The 18287-nt window shown below is 34.0% G+C and overlaps 1 protein-coding gene across 2 annotated transcripts in view; it reads left to right on the top strand.

The window, feature by feature from the left end:
• LOC150098417 (WD repeat-containing protein 47-like) overlaps window positions 1–18287 on the top strand; it is a 218361-nt gene that overhangs the window by 24643 nt on the left and 175431 nt on the right. The window contains exon 2 of one of the 2 annotated variants that reach the window (XM_090404657.1): window positions 11369–11621. The exons of the other annotated variant lie outside the window; for it this stretch is intronic. The gene's annotated coding sequence lies outside the window, so the exon portion shown is untranslated. The remainder of the gene's footprint in view (window positions 1–11368; window positions 11622–18287) is intronic. 2 annotated transcript variants of the gene reach the window in all.

Here is an 18287-nt window from a genome sequence, read left to right as displayed (position 1 = left end):
AGAACAAGAGCTCATCCTGAAAGCTATATAAGGAATGTGTGAGCAAGTTCTTGCTCCTCACTACCTTGCATGAAGAGTTGTTGGTGAGTGGAATGTATTGCCTGAGAATATGAGTGCAGAAGCTAAATGGTTTAAGGCATGATTTATGATCTTTTGGGAGTGCAGACCTTCCATGATGAGCCTTTTAACTCCATGGAGGTCTTGTGTTAATAAGACACAAATACATGCTAGCTGGGGATGCAGCAGTTGTGACATTCTGTGATTGTAGACAGATGTTTCTTCCAAGAAGCAGTTTTCTTTAAAAGATGTTAGAACCATGAATGACACTTTCCTTGAGATTTGGAGATTGGCATTGGGCCTGGCCTCATTTGAAGACCGAATTTAATTTCAAATTACATTACTGATATGGACTACAGTTATCATGCAAGAATGTTTCCATATTAGACATGGGATAATGTATTCATTCACCAAACAAAAGTTTTCATGTGAAATGGCTTCATGACTTGACTCTTCTATATAGAGATAGTAGATGTTGCATCACATTGTCTTAATATCCCATAATCCAAAACACACTATATAGAAGCCCAGTATGAAGCCATTTCACATTCCAACTTTTATTTGGTCATGCTTGGGTACAATAAGGATGCAATCAAAAATATAATTCCTTATCAAGTATAATGCTTCTCTTCCTGCCAGCCAACCAACCAATGGAAAAATTTCATAAGAATTCTCTTTTGCATGCTTTGCTAGCATCTTTTTATTTATTTTGCCTTCCTTAACTTGCTTTATATTCTTCCTGGAAAGGTGGTATCACTACTTCCTACTTATTCCATAGCTCAACTCCTGTTTAATTTTCTTATTCATCCATTTCACTTCCACATTATTTAGTCTCCTTTTCTAGCAGACTACTCGTACTGGTTTCAACCTTTATTGAAGTCTCATCAGCAGGAGCTAGATCTGTGAAGCAGGGGCGAATGCTGGTCTTGAAATTCATGCTTGCTCTTGTTATCATTTAGGAAGTGAGAGGTGTGATTGAAGTCTGATTAGTGGAATAATAAATTACTGACCATTTAAAACTATATATTTAGAAATTTATGTACATTTAATCATACAAATACAACATTTATTTTACAAATGATGTTCTATCTTTTTCAATTTAGCTACTTGAAAACAAATTCTACCCAATGTTCTTCTTTGGTCAATAACATCATCATAAAAAGTTGGTTGTAACTTAATTTTCCCAAGCAACACGCACACTTGTAAAGGCTGGCTGAAGCTCACTGGCTAGAGCTATGTTGACTGCGTTTGGCATATGTTTAAGTAACAGAGTGAGATGACATGAAATGGCTATGCACGTGTGCATGAAATCACAGTGCTGTTGCGAGGACCTGGAAGCTCCTACACCCGAGCAAGCCAAGATAACTTTGACTAGAACGAGCAAGCATTGACTTTCAATACACAGTGCAAAGCTCAATTATTGCCGTGCAAGCTTAAGATGTCTTCTGTCTACAAAAACAAAAGACTAAATGGGATGCTTATAAATGCATTTATTAACAAATAAATATTACTTCTTTCTCAATTAATGAGCTTGCGCAGCAAGCATGGAGAATTTGCCACTGCTGTGACGATACTTAGTGATCATTTTACTGAAGTGATTATAGAAGATATTTCTTGGGAGTATTGAGAGATTAGCAGGGTTATGAACATTAAGTAATCTAGATGCCAGTAAAGCTGTGAAACAATTGGATTTTGATGCACAAGGGTGAGTGTTGTTGAAGGCTGGTTGATTGTTGTCATGCCTATGCTGGTTTGCATGTTAAGAGATGAAAAGCTCTGCTATCCCATATAGACTAGCCATCTCGCTTTCACTTGAAAATCTTTATAAACGAGCCTCTCATGCTACAGCAAGAATCAAACTCAGCCTTTTCTGACCAAAGGGCTTCATCTCTAGTAGTGTGAAGCCCTTTGTTTGGAAGGCAGACATTGGTGTACAGACTGGTTTATATTTCAGGAGTAGTGATTAAGGTTTTGGAGAAATTGGTTAGCATAGATACCCAATTAATTGGATCGGAGGTAAGATTCTTTATGAAGGCTAGCATAACATTTAAGGAATGTTCTGTTTTAGCAGTCAATAATGTGGTCAGTTTAAATAGGATATATGGCTTAGGACATGTATGGGATCAGTTGGTTCTCGGAAGGGAGATTCTTTTAGACATGTCAAAGTAGGACTGGTTAAATATATCTGATGCTATATTTAATATAGCATCAGATAATAGTGTTTATGATAGCATCAGAAAATAAGGGGGGAAATAATTTGCTACATTGATTGAGTTACTTTGCCTAAAAATTATTGGTATAACTGAAAGAAATGAGGATGATGTAATGATTGGAATAGAAATGGTGTGAATAGTATAAATTATATATTTGGTTTAATCCTTTATCCAAGTTTGCACCTGAAGTATCTTCAGGACTGGGGCAACTCATGGCAAAGGTAGACTGACTTCGCATGACTTGCCTTAGTATCCCATAATGCAAAGCACATCTCCTTGCAGACATGTATAATGCTATGCATTATGGGAAGGGTCACTACCCAGACTGGTTTCGACCTTTATTGAGGTCTCTTTTCAGTGGGAGCCAGACCCAAAGGTGATACCAAGGTTGATGTAATGCAGAAGGCATATTTCCATATACAAGTTGCCAAAAGGTGTCGCACCTTATTATTAAATTACTCTGGATTAGAGAAAGATGTTTGCAAACAAAGTTTGCGCCTGAAGTATCTTCAGGACTGGGGCAACTCGTGGCAAAGGTGGACTGACTTCTGCATTGCTTCAACCTTTGTTTTCAATGGTTTTCAACCATTGCTTAGTAACACTGTGCATCACCATGTTACATGCACCTGGTTGATATAGCTTAGCTAAGTGAGCACTCATCAGTTGAATAATCTCAGCTTCTGATATTAGAGTACCATTTGCATTCAGTAAAGTTATTCTTCCATATTCATTCTTTCTTTTACTTAGGGGCATAATAAAATTCTAGACTAATGCCAAAAATCTTAGGCCACATCATATTCAATAAAGCAACGAACTCGACCCCTTTGTTTCTCATGCTCCTGGCATTTCTGTATAAACATAACAAGTTACCACCTGGTCTTGTCTTATACTTAGATCTAGTCTGCTTTGCATCGTTGATTTTAAAGCAGACTAGATATAACTATACTACTTGGGACAACTTTCCCATAGCCAATGTCTTTTCATAGTCTTGATTTTGCTTTCTGAGAAATGATCGTTACTTTCCTGACCTGTGATTTATTTCATAACTCCTCTCACTCTTATTCACATGATATTTCTTCCACAAGATCTTCTTGTGGATTTCTTGCTTAATAAGGTTGCACATCCATTTCACTTCCACCCTATTTATTCTTTGAACCGTAAGGATGTATTCAGATACTGCCTCATTCAAGCACTTTTTAAAGATTCCCAAGCATTACAGATATCTTTCCCATTCAGTAACTGATATAATTAAATCTACCCATAATCACTTGTTTAATATCCATTAGGGTAATTTGGCAATGCATTTCATTGTCTGCTGCAACTGAACCACCATCCTGTTAGCCTCAAATATTCTGCTACGTGTGGCATTATTACCATAGTCTAACTGGACAAGTTGTCTAGTCATTAGTAGTACTTCCCTCCTCTTCTATTTCTTCTGTCACTCCTAAAAATAGTATACCCTTCACACTCAATCCCAGTTACAACATTTGATTCCGATAGCTAGATTTGACTAATGAAAAAATTCTTAGGTCACAACATATTCAATAAAGCAATGAACTCAACCCTGCTTTGTTCTTCATGCTCCTGGCATTTGTGTATAAACATAACAAATTACCACCTGCCCTTGTCTTATACTTGAGACAACTTTCCCTTCCCAGACACACTCAAAAGATACAAACCCAAAGTATCAATTTCATCCCTTCACTAGATGCATTACCATGTTCAGTGCCATTCATATCTTTATCACATTTGCATACCATAGTTGAAATTTCACATTCTCGCCATTCCTCCCATGATGATCTAGTTTCCCTAACACTCTGCATTAGGTCTCATCCTAATAAGTGATTTTTCTCCTGATGATTAATCCATTCAAGTGCAGGCTGTCCCTCTTATACAAGTCTTCTCTGCCATAAAATGCTTACACCCATCTAAAAACTCGCATCCATTTCTTCTACAGTCTGCACATTGAATCATGAACATAGATATTGTTGGAATTAACATTCAAACAATATCTATATACGAGGGTGGTCTGAAAAGTTCTCGGCCTAACAATGAAAAAACAAAGTTATAATTTCAAAATTATTTTTGAAATTATAACTCCCTTACCTTTTGAAAAAATAATCTCCTTAAGATTATTTTTCAAAATAATCTCCCTTAAGACTAATACATTTATTCCAGCGATGCTCCAGCGCCATTATCTCGTACCTTTAGTGGTTCTGAGTAAGATCTGCAAAATACCCCTCTACAGCTGCAATCACATCTTCATTCAAAGAAAATTGCTGGCCAGCGAGGAAGAGTTTAATTTTGGTAGAGATAGAAGTCTGAGGGAGCCAAATCTGGGGAATACGGCAGATGTTCCAACAATTCATAGTGCAAATCCCTTAATTTTTCCATTGCCAAAACATCTTTGTGGGCAGGTGCATTGTCCTGATGAAAGATGATTTTTTTCTTCTGCAAATCTTTTCCTCACGAATTTTTTCATCTAGTCTGGTTAAAAGATCAGAATAATATTCCTCACTTATTATTTTATTTTTTTCAAGATAATTAATAAACAAATTGTCTTTAGCATCCCAAAATGCCATGCCATGACCTTTCCTGCTTCTGGAACTGACTTTGTCTTCTTTGGGTGCTGAACATCCGGCTTCTGTCCACTGTTTCGACTGCTGTTTGGATTCTGATGAGTAATAGTGAATCAAAGTCTCATCGTTAGTAATAAATCGACGCACAAAATCAGTTTTATTCTTGTTAAAATTTTCCAAGTACTGTTCAGAGATTTTTGTGCAAGTGCGTTTTTGATCTGCTGTGCAAGTGTGGCACCCATCTTGCACAAAGCTTTTTCATTTGCAATTCTTCGTGCAAAATATATCCTACATATTCTTTTGAAATACCTATAGTCTCAGCAATTTCGTGCACTTTAACTCGCGGGTCAACCAATACCATATCGTGCACTTGATGAATGATTTCTGGTGTTATTACACTTTTTGGACATCCTTCACATGGATCATGTTCAAGGCTGGTATGGCCACGTTTAAACTCTGCAGCCCATTTCTTAATTGTCAAAAATGATGGAGAAGAGTGCCCATAAACTTTTATAACTTTTATGAACTTGGAATGAATTTCTTTTGGCGTTATACTTTTTTTTTTTTTTCAAAGAATTTTATAACTGCACAATACCCAATTTTATCCATTTCAATGGATACAGACAGCTGTATAAAACAAACTACTTGATAGAATGACTTGCAATTTCACATGGATGTTTATGACAGATGTACCAACTTAGAAAAAAAAATCTTGCCGATATTGTTGTCATCAATGGTCGAGACCGAGAACCTTTCAGACCACCCTCATAACTAATCAATTTTTACTGTGATACATGTGTAATTCTGCAATAATGCCAAAAATAATTACTAAACTTACTGCTGTTCACTAATGTCAACATATACTTCCATTAGGAAGTAGAATGTTGCTATTCATTATTTGGAAAGGTGACTGCCTAAACAGGTTTCAATCATCATTGAGGTCTCTGGGAAGCTAGTCCCGCGTGGTGATATTAAGATTGGAACTGATAATGGAAGTCATGTTTCCATGTACAAGTAGGACAATGGTGTGTCACTGTATCATTAAAATTCTTTGGATTATAGATAGTTGTAGAAAAATTTTTTTGCTTGACTACAGTTTTATACTTAACAAAAAAAAAAATTGTTATTGTTTTTATCTTATAACCAAGCATAAGCATGTTAAGTAACTTCACAATATCGAGGCACTTGAATTCATACCAGATTGTCCTATTATTATTATTATACAGGCACCCCCATGGAGTCTGAAGACTCATCACGGGAGACCCAATCTATCATACCTCTCCTTGAACACATTAACAGATAAAGCACTCATGACTGGCAACCCGTTTCACTCATTCACCACTCTTGAAGCAAGAAAATCTAGTACTCACACCCCATACTTACCACACCTTTATTCAACTTCTAGGAATGATCGCTTGTTCTGGTCTCTCTAGTCAAGTGCTGAAACGTTTCTCCTGCATGTGTCCTATAAAACCTTTAAGCAATTTAAATGTTTCTATTATATCCCCTCTTTTTCTCCTATCAACTAACTTCTGAATCCACACACCTTCAATTTATCCTCATAGGGAACATTCCACAGGTCACTTGCCTCTGAATCCTCTCTACCGCTTTCTCATTCCCTAGAAACACAGGGGACCAGACTTGAGCACAGTAACCCAGATTTGGGTCTATCAAGGCCTTATAAAAAAGAATAACAACTTCCTTATCTCTACTTGTTAATGTAGCCAAGTAATCTTATGGGCCACCGTAGCAGTATGTTCTCTAAACTTTAACTCTCTGTCTGCTACCACCCCTAAATCTTTAGCTTCATTGATTTCCAGGTGTACACTGCCATCACTGTGATCCACGGCTTGTAATCTATTTATCCCAAAATGCATAACTTTACATTTAGGGGTGGTGGTAGACAGAGAGTTAAAGTTTAGAGAACATATTGCTAATTTAACACATTAACTTTCGCCCATACTGACAGCCTATTTAAATCATCCTGCAAGCTCTCCATATTGCCTTGATTAACTATTACTCTACCTTATTTTGCATCATCAGCAAACAACTGAATATTTCCTTTCAGGTTATTTCCTATATCATTTATGTACAAATTAAATAAGAATGGTCCCAGCACTGAACCTTGCAGCACACCACTAGTTACCTGTTTTTGCCTCGATTCTGCCCCTCCATATACAACTTTTTGATATATATCCAGCAGCCACCCTCTTATCGACTGAACCAGTGTCATATCCATCCTCATTTGTTTTAATTTGTGTAACAGAGTTCCATGTGGTATTCTGTCAGATGCTTTTCAAAATCATTGTGTAGCCATTTCCTTTATCCAACTCGGCTGTTACTCTGTTATAAAGAATTAGTAAATTACTAAGTCATGATCAACCCTTCACAAAGCCATGTTGACCCTCATACAGTATCATATTTTTATCTACCCATTCTTGAATTCTCTTTTTTACCAATTTTTCTAGTACTTTTACCACCACACCTGAGATACTGATTGGTCTATAATTTGCTACTGTAGTCTTAGCAAAATAATTCATTTCCCTTATGGAAATGAATTATTTTGTCTTCGTTCTACTCCCTTGGAACTCTACCAGAGCTGAGACTTAAACAGAGTAGTCAAAGGCATTTGCCAGTTTCCTTGTGCATTCTTGCAAAACTCTAGCTGATATCCCATCTAATCCCACAGCTATATTTACATTGAGATTCTGCAGTATCCTAAGAACCTCCATTTCTTCCACCTCTGTTCCAAGAATGCATAGCACACTTCCTTTCTGATATATTGCCATAAATTTGTTTTGTTTACGATAAACGTTTTTATGACAAACAATCTATAAATAATACATAAATATTATCTAAAACACAATAATATTGAAATACGTTATATTTCTTTTTTGTTTTTATACTTCAAGTGATAATCAACAGTACCAATCAAGGGGCATTATTTTATAGTCGTATTTATTTATATGTGATTACCAAAAGTGAATTCTTATTTGTAAAATGGTAGTAACAGTAACTATAATACTTTATTTAATAAAATCACCTTCGAGATGATGAGACGATTTTACATGAAAAAAAAAAAAAAAAAAAAACTCTGTCTGGTGCACATTTACCCAGAAAAAAACTCTCCTTTAGGTTAACATTTACAAACAATTTAAGGAAATACTTATGACAACAGCTGCCACACCTTATTTCCTTCCTCCTTCATGTCTTGTGTTCTTCTAGGAGGATCTATAGCCAAGCGATGATTTTCTAGAAAATATTTGACATAGGGATTTGGATTAAATTCATTCAAAGGTTTCCCATTTATTCATATTGTCATTAAATCCGAAATATGTTATAGTGAGAGAATATCTCTTCGTTGTTACGATATTATTCATCACTAAAAGCTCATTCGGCTTCAGAGCAAACTGCAATTGTTGCCATAATCACTTTGGCTTTTTTCGCTATACTGGGAATTTCGTTTTGTAACTTTCCAGTCAAAGCCATTTCCACTAAATCCCCAAAATCATTGATTTTAATTTCATATTTCAAAATAAAAGTTAAAGATCTGGTTCTCTTTTTTACTTCTAACCATGGACACGTAACTTCTTTCATATTCCATGTTTCAGGATAACATACATTTAAAATGTTTTTCAGTTCTTCATCTTCCAAATCCTCATAATTTTCATTTTTAAGTTTAGAATTTCTTTGCTGCATTAATCTATCCTTTAAAGATATTATAAGAGGGTTTAGTAATGTTCCTTGCAGTAGTTTGTGAAATCTGATTTGCTTTCACTTGCTATTCCTTCAATTCTTTTGATTTTAACATGGTATCAATTTTTAAAATCATTAATTGTTCACATGATTAAGGGGAGCTCTTATAATACTTATATTGCGACTTTGTAGAGCTTCTGACAGATATGATAATTTCTGTAGGATGTGAGTCATTAATGCTAGATCTTTTAAAAATTCAAATTGGGAAGTCGGTTTAAAAAGCGCTTATATTTATCGTTCGATGCAAAATGCTTACATAAAGCTGTGTAATTTCTCCACACAGCAAGAGCCGTTCGTAAACTGCAATCTGCCCATCGTGTTCCAAACACATGGCCGATCATTAAAAGTTCGATACCAAGGTCTTTTGCAATCGTATTTAATTCTCGTTGATTTTTTGGTGATTGATAAAAAAGCATATAATTTATCCATAAATATTTCAAAATGATTTATTTCTTTAATGTTTTTTATCGAATCGTCTAATGCTAATTGTAAACGATGAGCTATGCAATGCCAAATCACAATGTTGGGAAATTTTTGTAGAAGTTTGATTGCAACACCTGATTTGTTTCCTAACATTATACTAGCTCCATCAGAACAAAATGCAATAAGATGATTTTTTAAATAGTTATCCGAAAATCCATATGAATTTATAGTAGCATGTATACATTCTGTGGTGGTGTTTTCTAGTTCTACAAAAGTCATACATGGTTCAGTGAACTCAACTTGTATGTGAATAACTAAAACACTTATTTTCTATAATAGTAGACAAATTGACAACATTATCAATTCATCTGCTATTATAGAAATTTTGCAAATTTTTTTTCTATTATTTTGCAGAATATTTCTAACTTTATTTGTTTAGAAATATGTTCAACTATTCTAATTCCTGAGAATCTAGAATGCAATGATAATCCTAGATCAATACCATTTTTAATTTGCAGCTTGATTAAATCTGGTAAATCAGACATTGGTCGGTTTCTCTTAACCAAATTATAAACAGAATTAAACATTTTTGAAGTTATCAAAATTTCTTTTTCATTTAGTTTGTCAATTAAATTTGGTAATATAGATTCGCTACATTCTTCATTTATTTTTATGATTTTATTATGAGCAAATGATTCATTATGTTTGGATAACTTTTTATGCAAAGATGCGGTTCTTGAGTCTGCAGTGTTTCCATTTGGTTCTATTTTCATTTCTACCCATTCCTTTAATAGGTGACAACTTTTTTTCTCCTTCAACACCCAAGTTTTTATATTTTGAGCAAACGTGACATTCTAATTTACCATATTTAACTTCTAACCACTTATACTGCGTTTAGAAATATGATGCTTGCTTCTCGTTCCAGCAATCAGGTAAATGATTTTCTTTTCCTCCTCCAACTTGATGCATCTTCATTGAATCAGTGTGCATATTATCTTCAACTTCATCTTCGACTTCATTTTCAACAGTAGTAGAATCAACAGAATCACTTTTTATTTTTTTTTCCAAAAAAATTAATGAATTTCACTCTCTTTTCATGTTTCACGGGTAAAAATATTTTTACAATTATAAAAATAAAATTTGCTGAATATACAGTTTTTAAATTTATTATTATTTTTAAATTTTAAACACAAACAATTGTTATACATCAGTGTACTGACGAACACAACTAATGTCCAGTGGAACAACCTGCTGATGACTTTCGTTATAGAGGATGCATTCATTATAGAGGAGTTGAAACAATAATTCCAAATAATCTATACACTGCCGAATAGAATAATTTTTGTTAGGTTATCGTCCGAGTGTGTGGCTTAATATATTTCAAAAAATTATGTGGTTTTTTTTTTTAAATAAAAAGTAAACAAGAAGAACAAGGGGCTCACAAATTTGAGAAAAATTTAACAAAGGGCTCGCACGAGCCCCTTATAGCTCACCACTGAGTAGTCTGTTGTGAAGTTATTTCACTTGCTCACATTTAGATGTTAGATTAAAACAAGAATATAATTTTTTAAGTATAATTTACTGTAATGCCTAGTGGGGGAAAAAAGAATTCTAGATTGAGAAAAGTATTAAAAAGTATATTTCCACAAAATGTCATTACAGAATGCTTTATAAAACATCTTCATATAGAAAGTTCAGGTGATGATATCCGAACACCCTTTTATATGGTACAGTGAACTCCTCTCACTACAGCAAACACTGCTATAACACTTGCTCTCTAAAACTACTGAAAAATCCTGACTTGGCCCCAGAGGTATAACACTATGCTTAAAAAAAAAAATGCACTATAGCTTATTGTCTACTGTAACACAATTCCTGTGGTCCTTACAAGTTTGCTATAGTGAAAGTTGCTGTATTTACTGAGATTTCTTAAGTATATGCAGTGTTTTATGATACATTCAGTATTTCAAGGGTTTGTTTGAAATTTCAGTAAATGCATTGTAGTTTCCTTGAGAATTTCAGTATGGCTGTTATGGCTACTTCTTCTACTGCAAGTCTTCAAGGCCAACATCATCAAAGATTTTGTTGAATCATTACTGACATTCATAAACAGATCCAGAAAATTATTTGATATTTTTACTATAATAGTGTTATCCATTTCATCTCATAATGCATTTTATGTTGAATGTGTACCTTGTTAGCTGTTATATTTAACAAGAATATTAGAGATTGAGGTTGCCTGGAACAACATAAAGAAGTATCCTAATTTTTCATAATTTACTTAATTATTTAAATTTTAAATGTCATGGACTTAATGAAACCTATTTACAAATATGACAGACAAGACAGAACAAAGAGGCCAACCCTGGAATCTCTAAGAAGGGTGTAGCAGGGAAGGAGCAGGTTCTTTGCATGGTGAGTGTGATTCATTCCATGAGAATATGGCAAGCGTAGAAATGGTGTATAAGTTCAAGACACTGTCCTGTGATCCTTGTGTGAATGTGGGCTCTCCCATGATGTCTTTCCACTCTGTGGAAGTCTGATGTTAATAATAAGATATTTGGTTGTCAAAAATTTAATCTAGAAAGTGCAGGTATTTGTGTTTAGATTTTGTAATCTAAATATTGTTTTTACTTATAAAAGTGGTTAAAATATTTTTTTCCTGTTTAAAGGTTTAAAAATATAATAATATATTTTCCTTTTGGTATGTTATTTTTATTTGATATGTTAATTTTATTAATTTTCAGTATTACATTGCATATCGTCATTTATTCATACATGCATAGGGATATAACAGAAATGTGCATGTGACAACTTATGTAGATAGTCGATTAAATGAACAAAGTTCTGTTATGTTTCAACTGGTAAATGTCAGATGGTTCATGAATCTTGTCTTCAAACAGAAGCTTATTTATGTACTGCCAAAACTGTTTTCTTGGCATTACTCTTTGTCCATTAATTAGTCTTTAGAGGGCAAGAACACTGAATGAATGTAGATAAAGGCAGATGTAAAGTTGGTGTCCCACTATCTCTGCTGGTTCAAGAAGGAAAATATTAAGAATGTAATCTTTGCCATGTGTATCCTAGTGTTGATTGAAGGCATGGTGTCCCAAAGCTATTAACTTCTCTTTGAGTAGTGATGTTCCATGTCTAGAAACCAAATATATAAATGAGATTGGATTTCCAGATATTAGTTAGCATGTAAGTGAAGAGTTTTGTGCCATCTTTCAGAATATTGATATAGGAAACAAGGTACTGAAAATATTTTACTTTAAAAGTTTGGTCATTTAGCCTAATATTTCCCTCTGTGCTCTCTTACAGGACTTTAGTTTAATTTTACTGATGTTGAAAATAAAATTAGAATGTTAGTCAATTAGCACATCATCTGCAAACCAGAGACTACTATGTTGGTTTGTCCTACCAAATTTCAAAAGTTATTCCTAGTCATCTCTCCATTAACCAGTACTTTTGCATGGTAATTCTGGTATGGTTCTGCTATTGCTTTGATTATTTCCAAAGTTATGCCATAGTAACTGAGAATGTTGAACATCCTTTATCTGTTGATTGAATTGACTTTTGAGAAAAATCTATGAAGTTCAGGATTAAAAGATTTTATCTCTTGCTTCTTTTGTTTTTCATATTTGAAATATCAAATATCATATTTGATTACTAAAATAAGAGCCAACAGGCTTTACTTCGGCGAGGTAAAATTATTCAAAATTAAGTGGATATTGAATACTGCATTATTTCTTAGCCGAATAAGAAACTCAAAGATAGGAAATCTAATCTAAGAGTTTCATGCCGAATATAGAAAACTATATATATAAAGATTGGCAAGTCCAAGCATAAGCCAATACCTGGTAGTGCAATGCTAGGGCGACTCATAGTAAAGGTGGAGTAAGCTCCGAAAATTAGTATTTTCCAATAATGTAAAACACAACTCTTAGGAGATGTATTACTGTTCTACATTATGAGAGAAGGTCACTACCCAGACCGATTTCGACCTTTTTTGAGGTCGCATCAGTGAGTAGGTAGACCTAGATGTAATACTAAGGTTTCAATGGTCAGAACTTATATTGGTCTACCTACTCACTGATGCGACCTCAAAAAAGGTCGAAACTGGTCTGGGTAGTGACCCTCTCTCATAATGTAGAACAGTAATACATCTCCTAGGAGTTGTGTTTTACATTATGGGAAAATGCTAAGAACAGTGATCGGAGCTGACTCCATCTTTACTACGAGTCGCCCTAGCATTGCACTACCAGATTTTGGCTTATGCTTGGACTCGCCGATCTTTATATACTTTTCTATATTTGGCATGAAACTGTTAGATTAGATTTCCTATCTTTGAGTTTCTTATTTGGCTAAGAAATAATGTGGTATTCAACATCCACTTAATTTTGAATAATCATATTTGATATTTGAGCAGAAGAGGTGTTACATATGGTTGTTTTGGTGTAGAGGCAATCTGTTATAAAATTTTAGTCTGGTAGGAAGTAGTGTGAAAGAGAACCAGATGAATTATGGGAAGAGATTAAAAATATAATTAAAGCAGAAGAAGAGTAAATGGCTGTCAGAGATGCCGTCAAAAAGTACTCAGAAAAGGAGGAAAATGAAGGCCACAGGAAATTTGCAGGAAATACGGCATTTGAATGCAGAGTTTCAATGACAAGCCAGAAGAGACAAGGAATAATATTTTAACCAGGAATGCCAACAAATAGAAGACCAAAACAAGAAAGGGAAAACAAGAGATCTTTTCAAAAAGATCAGGGAAGTTTAGTGCCAAGGTGACAATATTGAAAAGTAAACACAAAGGATATCTTACAAAGACATCAAAGAAAGATGGAAAGAGTATAAGAGTCCCTTTACAGAAAGGACTAAAATTACTAAAAAATTTGAAGAGCAGGATTATACACAGGAGCCATTACCACTGGAGAGTGAAGTGAGGTGGGTACTGCAACAGCTATCCAGTAAGAAAGCCACCTGGAGGGGATGGAATATCTATTGAGCTGCTCAAAGCCTGGAGAAATGGCAGTTAAATTTTTAACAGCTCTACGTCAGCAAATTTGGATCACAACTACATGCTTAGGGAATGGAAAAAATCAGTTTATATACCTTTATTGAAGAAAGACGATGCAAGAGAGTCCAAAAATTACAGAACTATAGCACTCATTTCTCATGCAAGTAAAGTCTTACTTAAGATAGTTCAGAAAAGACTGGAACCATTCATGAAGAGAGAAATGCCAGATGAACAGGCAGGATTTTGAAAAGGCAGAGGAACGAGATGCGAGATGGATAATAGAAAGAGAACAGGAATATCAAAAGAATGTCTACCTTTGTTTCCTTGACTATTGTAAGGCTTTTGATTCTATAGATCATGTGAAACTGTGGAATGTGTTAAGAACAATTGGTGTACCAGAGCATTTCGTAACCTTCTGAGGAATATTTATTATGAACAAGAAGCTACTGTCCAAATGAATCTTGGAGAAACTGAGTGAATATTTCGCAGTAGGTAAAGGGGTGCGACAAGGATGTATTTTATCTCCACACCTGTTTAACTTGTACACTGAATACATTTTAAGAATGGCAGGGCTGAAAGTTAAAATGAAAGTTAAAGTTTATTATGAAAGTTAAAGAAGAAAGCTGAATATGGCCTTAAACTTAACCCTCAAAAAGACAAAAGTTATGGCAACATGTGAACTTAATGATTTTGAAGTAGATGGGGAGAAAATGGAAGTAGCTAACAATTTTGTGCTCCTAGGATCCCGAATTGATAAAGATGCTTATTGTACTGAAGAAGTTGGAAGAAGATTATTACTCGGAAAGAAAGCAATGATAAATTAAGCAAGATCGTTAAAGATATTAGCCTCACAACAAAAATCAGAATCGTGAAAGCAATGGTGTTCCCTGTGGTACTGTATGGATGTGAAAGTTGGACCCTGAGAAAGAGTGAAAGAAGGAAGATAAATGCATTCGAATTATGGGTTTGCAGATGCTTACTAAGAATACCATGGACTGCAAAGCAAACCAATAAATCAGTGATAGACAGAAGTCATTTAGCCAGATTGCTCCCTCGAAGCTATGATCATCAAGCAAAAATTCTCATACTTTGGACATATTATGTGAGCAAAGTCTGGAGAAGATGGCGATGCTTGCTAAAGTTGATGGAAGCAGGAGAAGAGAAAGACCAAGAATTAGATGGGTGGATGGAGTTAAAGAAGCAACTGGACTGCACTTGGAAATTCTGAAAGATATGGTCAGGGACAGATCCAAATGGAGAGTGCATGTTCATAGAATCACCAGGAGTCGAAAACAACTCGATGGAACATAACACACACACACACACACACACACACACACACACACACACACACACACACACACACACACACACACACACACACACACACAAGAAGTAGTGTGCTTCCTCTGGGTTAAACTGTTTACATTTTGGGGGGGGGGGTATTGGTATTATTGAGCTTCTTTCCTTTGTGATGGAAAGTTGATTGTAGCTAGAGTTGCATTACAGTTATTTGGCAGTTGTTTCCAAAACTCTTTTTTCCATGTTTAATAGCCTGTACCATTATATCATCCAATCCATTGTGCTTTCTCATTCTTTAAAAATTAATAAATTTAAAACCTTAAAAAATTGTGTTGATTTTTATAAATTCTGAAGCTGAACCTGATTTGAAAATTATTTGTATTATTTGCTGTTTTTAAAATAGAACAAAAATAATATACAGTGGTATCTCGCTAATCCGAACTAATAAAAACCGTGCTCGTTTGGATTAGCACTTAAGACCAAAATAATCAGATTCTAATGGTACATCAGTTTAATTCAGTAAATAAATGAAGAAGTAACTGATAGAATAAAAGCTACTGTACTGTAATGTAAAACTTAAAAAATAATACAGTACACAAGTTTATTTTAGTAAAAAATTTAGTTTGTATGTACTTGTATTGTTGAGGATTCTAATTTAATAAAATTGCATTGTTCAGTACATAACTTAATTTGCGTAAAAATTATCACTTTCTTGTACACAATACACAAAAAAGTTTTTTTTTTTTATTTCTTTGTAAAAAAAGTCAAAAAGTCACTGATTTCTTTTGCTTCTTGGAAGCTAAACTTTTTTTGAATGGTTCTTCTCGGAGCTGCATTAGCAATAAAATTTTGTGGAGTGGCATATCATTTTGCTTAGCCCATTCTATACACATGTTAAAACTGTCAGCTGCCGTGTTTTACTTTTTTTTCCTTCGAGTTCTTTATCATTATGATTGTCTTCTAATTCATTCTGTAGCATCATATTTATATATTTTAGCATCTGATTTGATTTCAAATTCACTTTCGGTTCTACCTGTAATCTATTTCATAGCATCTGTTTGTGAAATTTCAACATCTGGATTTAGATTTTTAACCAAATTATGCACATTTTGAATTTTCTCTTTTTGTATATCACTGTAGTTATCTTGGTAAATTCTAGAAGGCCACAGTTTTTTCCATGATACATCAAGTCGAACCTGAAGCAATTCGAACATCAGGATGTTCGAATTGCTTCAGGTTCGACGGCTTCCCAAGCAGCAGCAACTGAGAATGTGTCATAATTTTGGGAAATTACATTTAAAGGAGGTCTTTATGATATTGTAATTTAATGGATTGTATTGTGTTCTGATCCATTGGTTGCAACAATGGAGTACAGTTCGGAGGCAAACACATAGCTGTAAAATTTCCATCTCATTAATCAATTCATCTGCTGGAGGATGTCCAGGACAGTTATCCAATAATAAAAGTGCTTTCTGTTCTAAATTCTGGGATTTTAGATAAGTTTTAACAGACTGCATGAAATCATTGTGAAACCAGTTTGAAAAAGGTTCGACATTCATCCTTCCTTTATGTTGATTTCGGTACAAAACTGGAAGCCAGCAGTTCTTAAATGGTCTTGGATGTTTTGATTTTCCAATAATAAGTAACTTTAATTTATGTTTCCTGAGGTGTTTGCATAAGGCATTATCGTTGTTAAATTGTGAATGAAGATATTTGGGAATTATAACTCTTCATTCACATTTAACATAATCTGCCATAACTTAAGGAAGACTTGTAAATATTATTTGATGTTAATCTCTTGCTTGTAAATTAATATTCATATAATTACTTCGAGTTTAATTATATATGAATGAATTTATATATGAATTTAATTATATAGTGATGAAAGAACTCTGTGTTAAAATGTCATTCAATTTATTTTATTTATTCCTGTTAATATTATAAGAAGCTGTGCAAATATATTATAAGAATTAGTATTTATCATATTTAAATGTATATTATATGAATTGTAAAATATCCTTTTATTTTGTTTCTGTATGTAAGAGTGATTTTATGTAATTCTTCTGATTGAATTTGATTGGCTGCTGAAGGAGAAACGGAGCTTGTTTTTAGCATGTGTTTAGAATGTGAAAAGGCAATGTATATGGAGAGAAGCCAGTAAATGTAAGCTGATCTGGTTAGAACCGGATTTTGGTGGGAAGAATGAACGTATTTAATTGGAAAATGAAAGTAAAGAGAGAGGAGAAACGTTCTGGACAGCAAGGAGTGAAGTAACAGGTGGCAGTAAGGGGATTTGGAAACGCTGTAAATCGATTAAGAAAGCACTGGGAATTAATAAGCAATTCGGAATATTTCTACTGAATTCTAAAATTACGACGAATTCCAATTGTTTTGAGGAAGAATAGTGTAAAGCTGAATTTAATGCATAGAAGAAAATAAGGAATAAGTAGATTACCTAAAACGAGTGCGTTAAGGCTTGTGAAACTATGTATAATATTTCAGTTATTATAGTGAAGATTTCTTTTGAATAGTGTTACTTCAAAGTAATAGTTAACTACAGTTTTAAGTGTGCCTATAGTAAATCCAGTGTGAAGAAATAAGAGTTAGCTCCGCCTCATATATCTTAACATTAACTGTGTAGTTCTACTAAAAATAGCTGAAGTATGGAGCTTTAAAGTGTTTCCCCCTTGAAATGATAACTGCCTCATAATTAAATTGTTTGTTGACTAAGAGAGAGAATTAGTAAATTCTACCTTAAGAATAATTACTGTAAAATTCTGGAACATTGAACTGTGTGAATCATTTTCAATTATTCGGAAGAATATAGAATTGATAACTGAATGTTTAATGCCTAATGTTTTATGTTTGTTATGAGTATTTGAACTAAGTACATGTATAAAAGAATTGAATTATCTCATTGAATAGAGACAAGTTGTG

The sequence above is a fragment of the Typopeltis vanoorti genome, chromosome 15, assembly GCF_054136105.1.
Source record: "Typopeltis vanoorti isolate ZY-2024b chromosome 15, IOZ_Tvanoo_1.0, whole genome shotgun sequence".
NCBI classification, from domain to species: Eukaryota; Metazoa; Arthropoda; class Arachnida; order Uropygi; family Thelyphonidae; genus Typopeltis; species Typopeltis vanoorti.
Note: the sequence above shows the minus strand (reverse complement) of the source record. Positions and strands in the feature narration are given on the sequence as shown.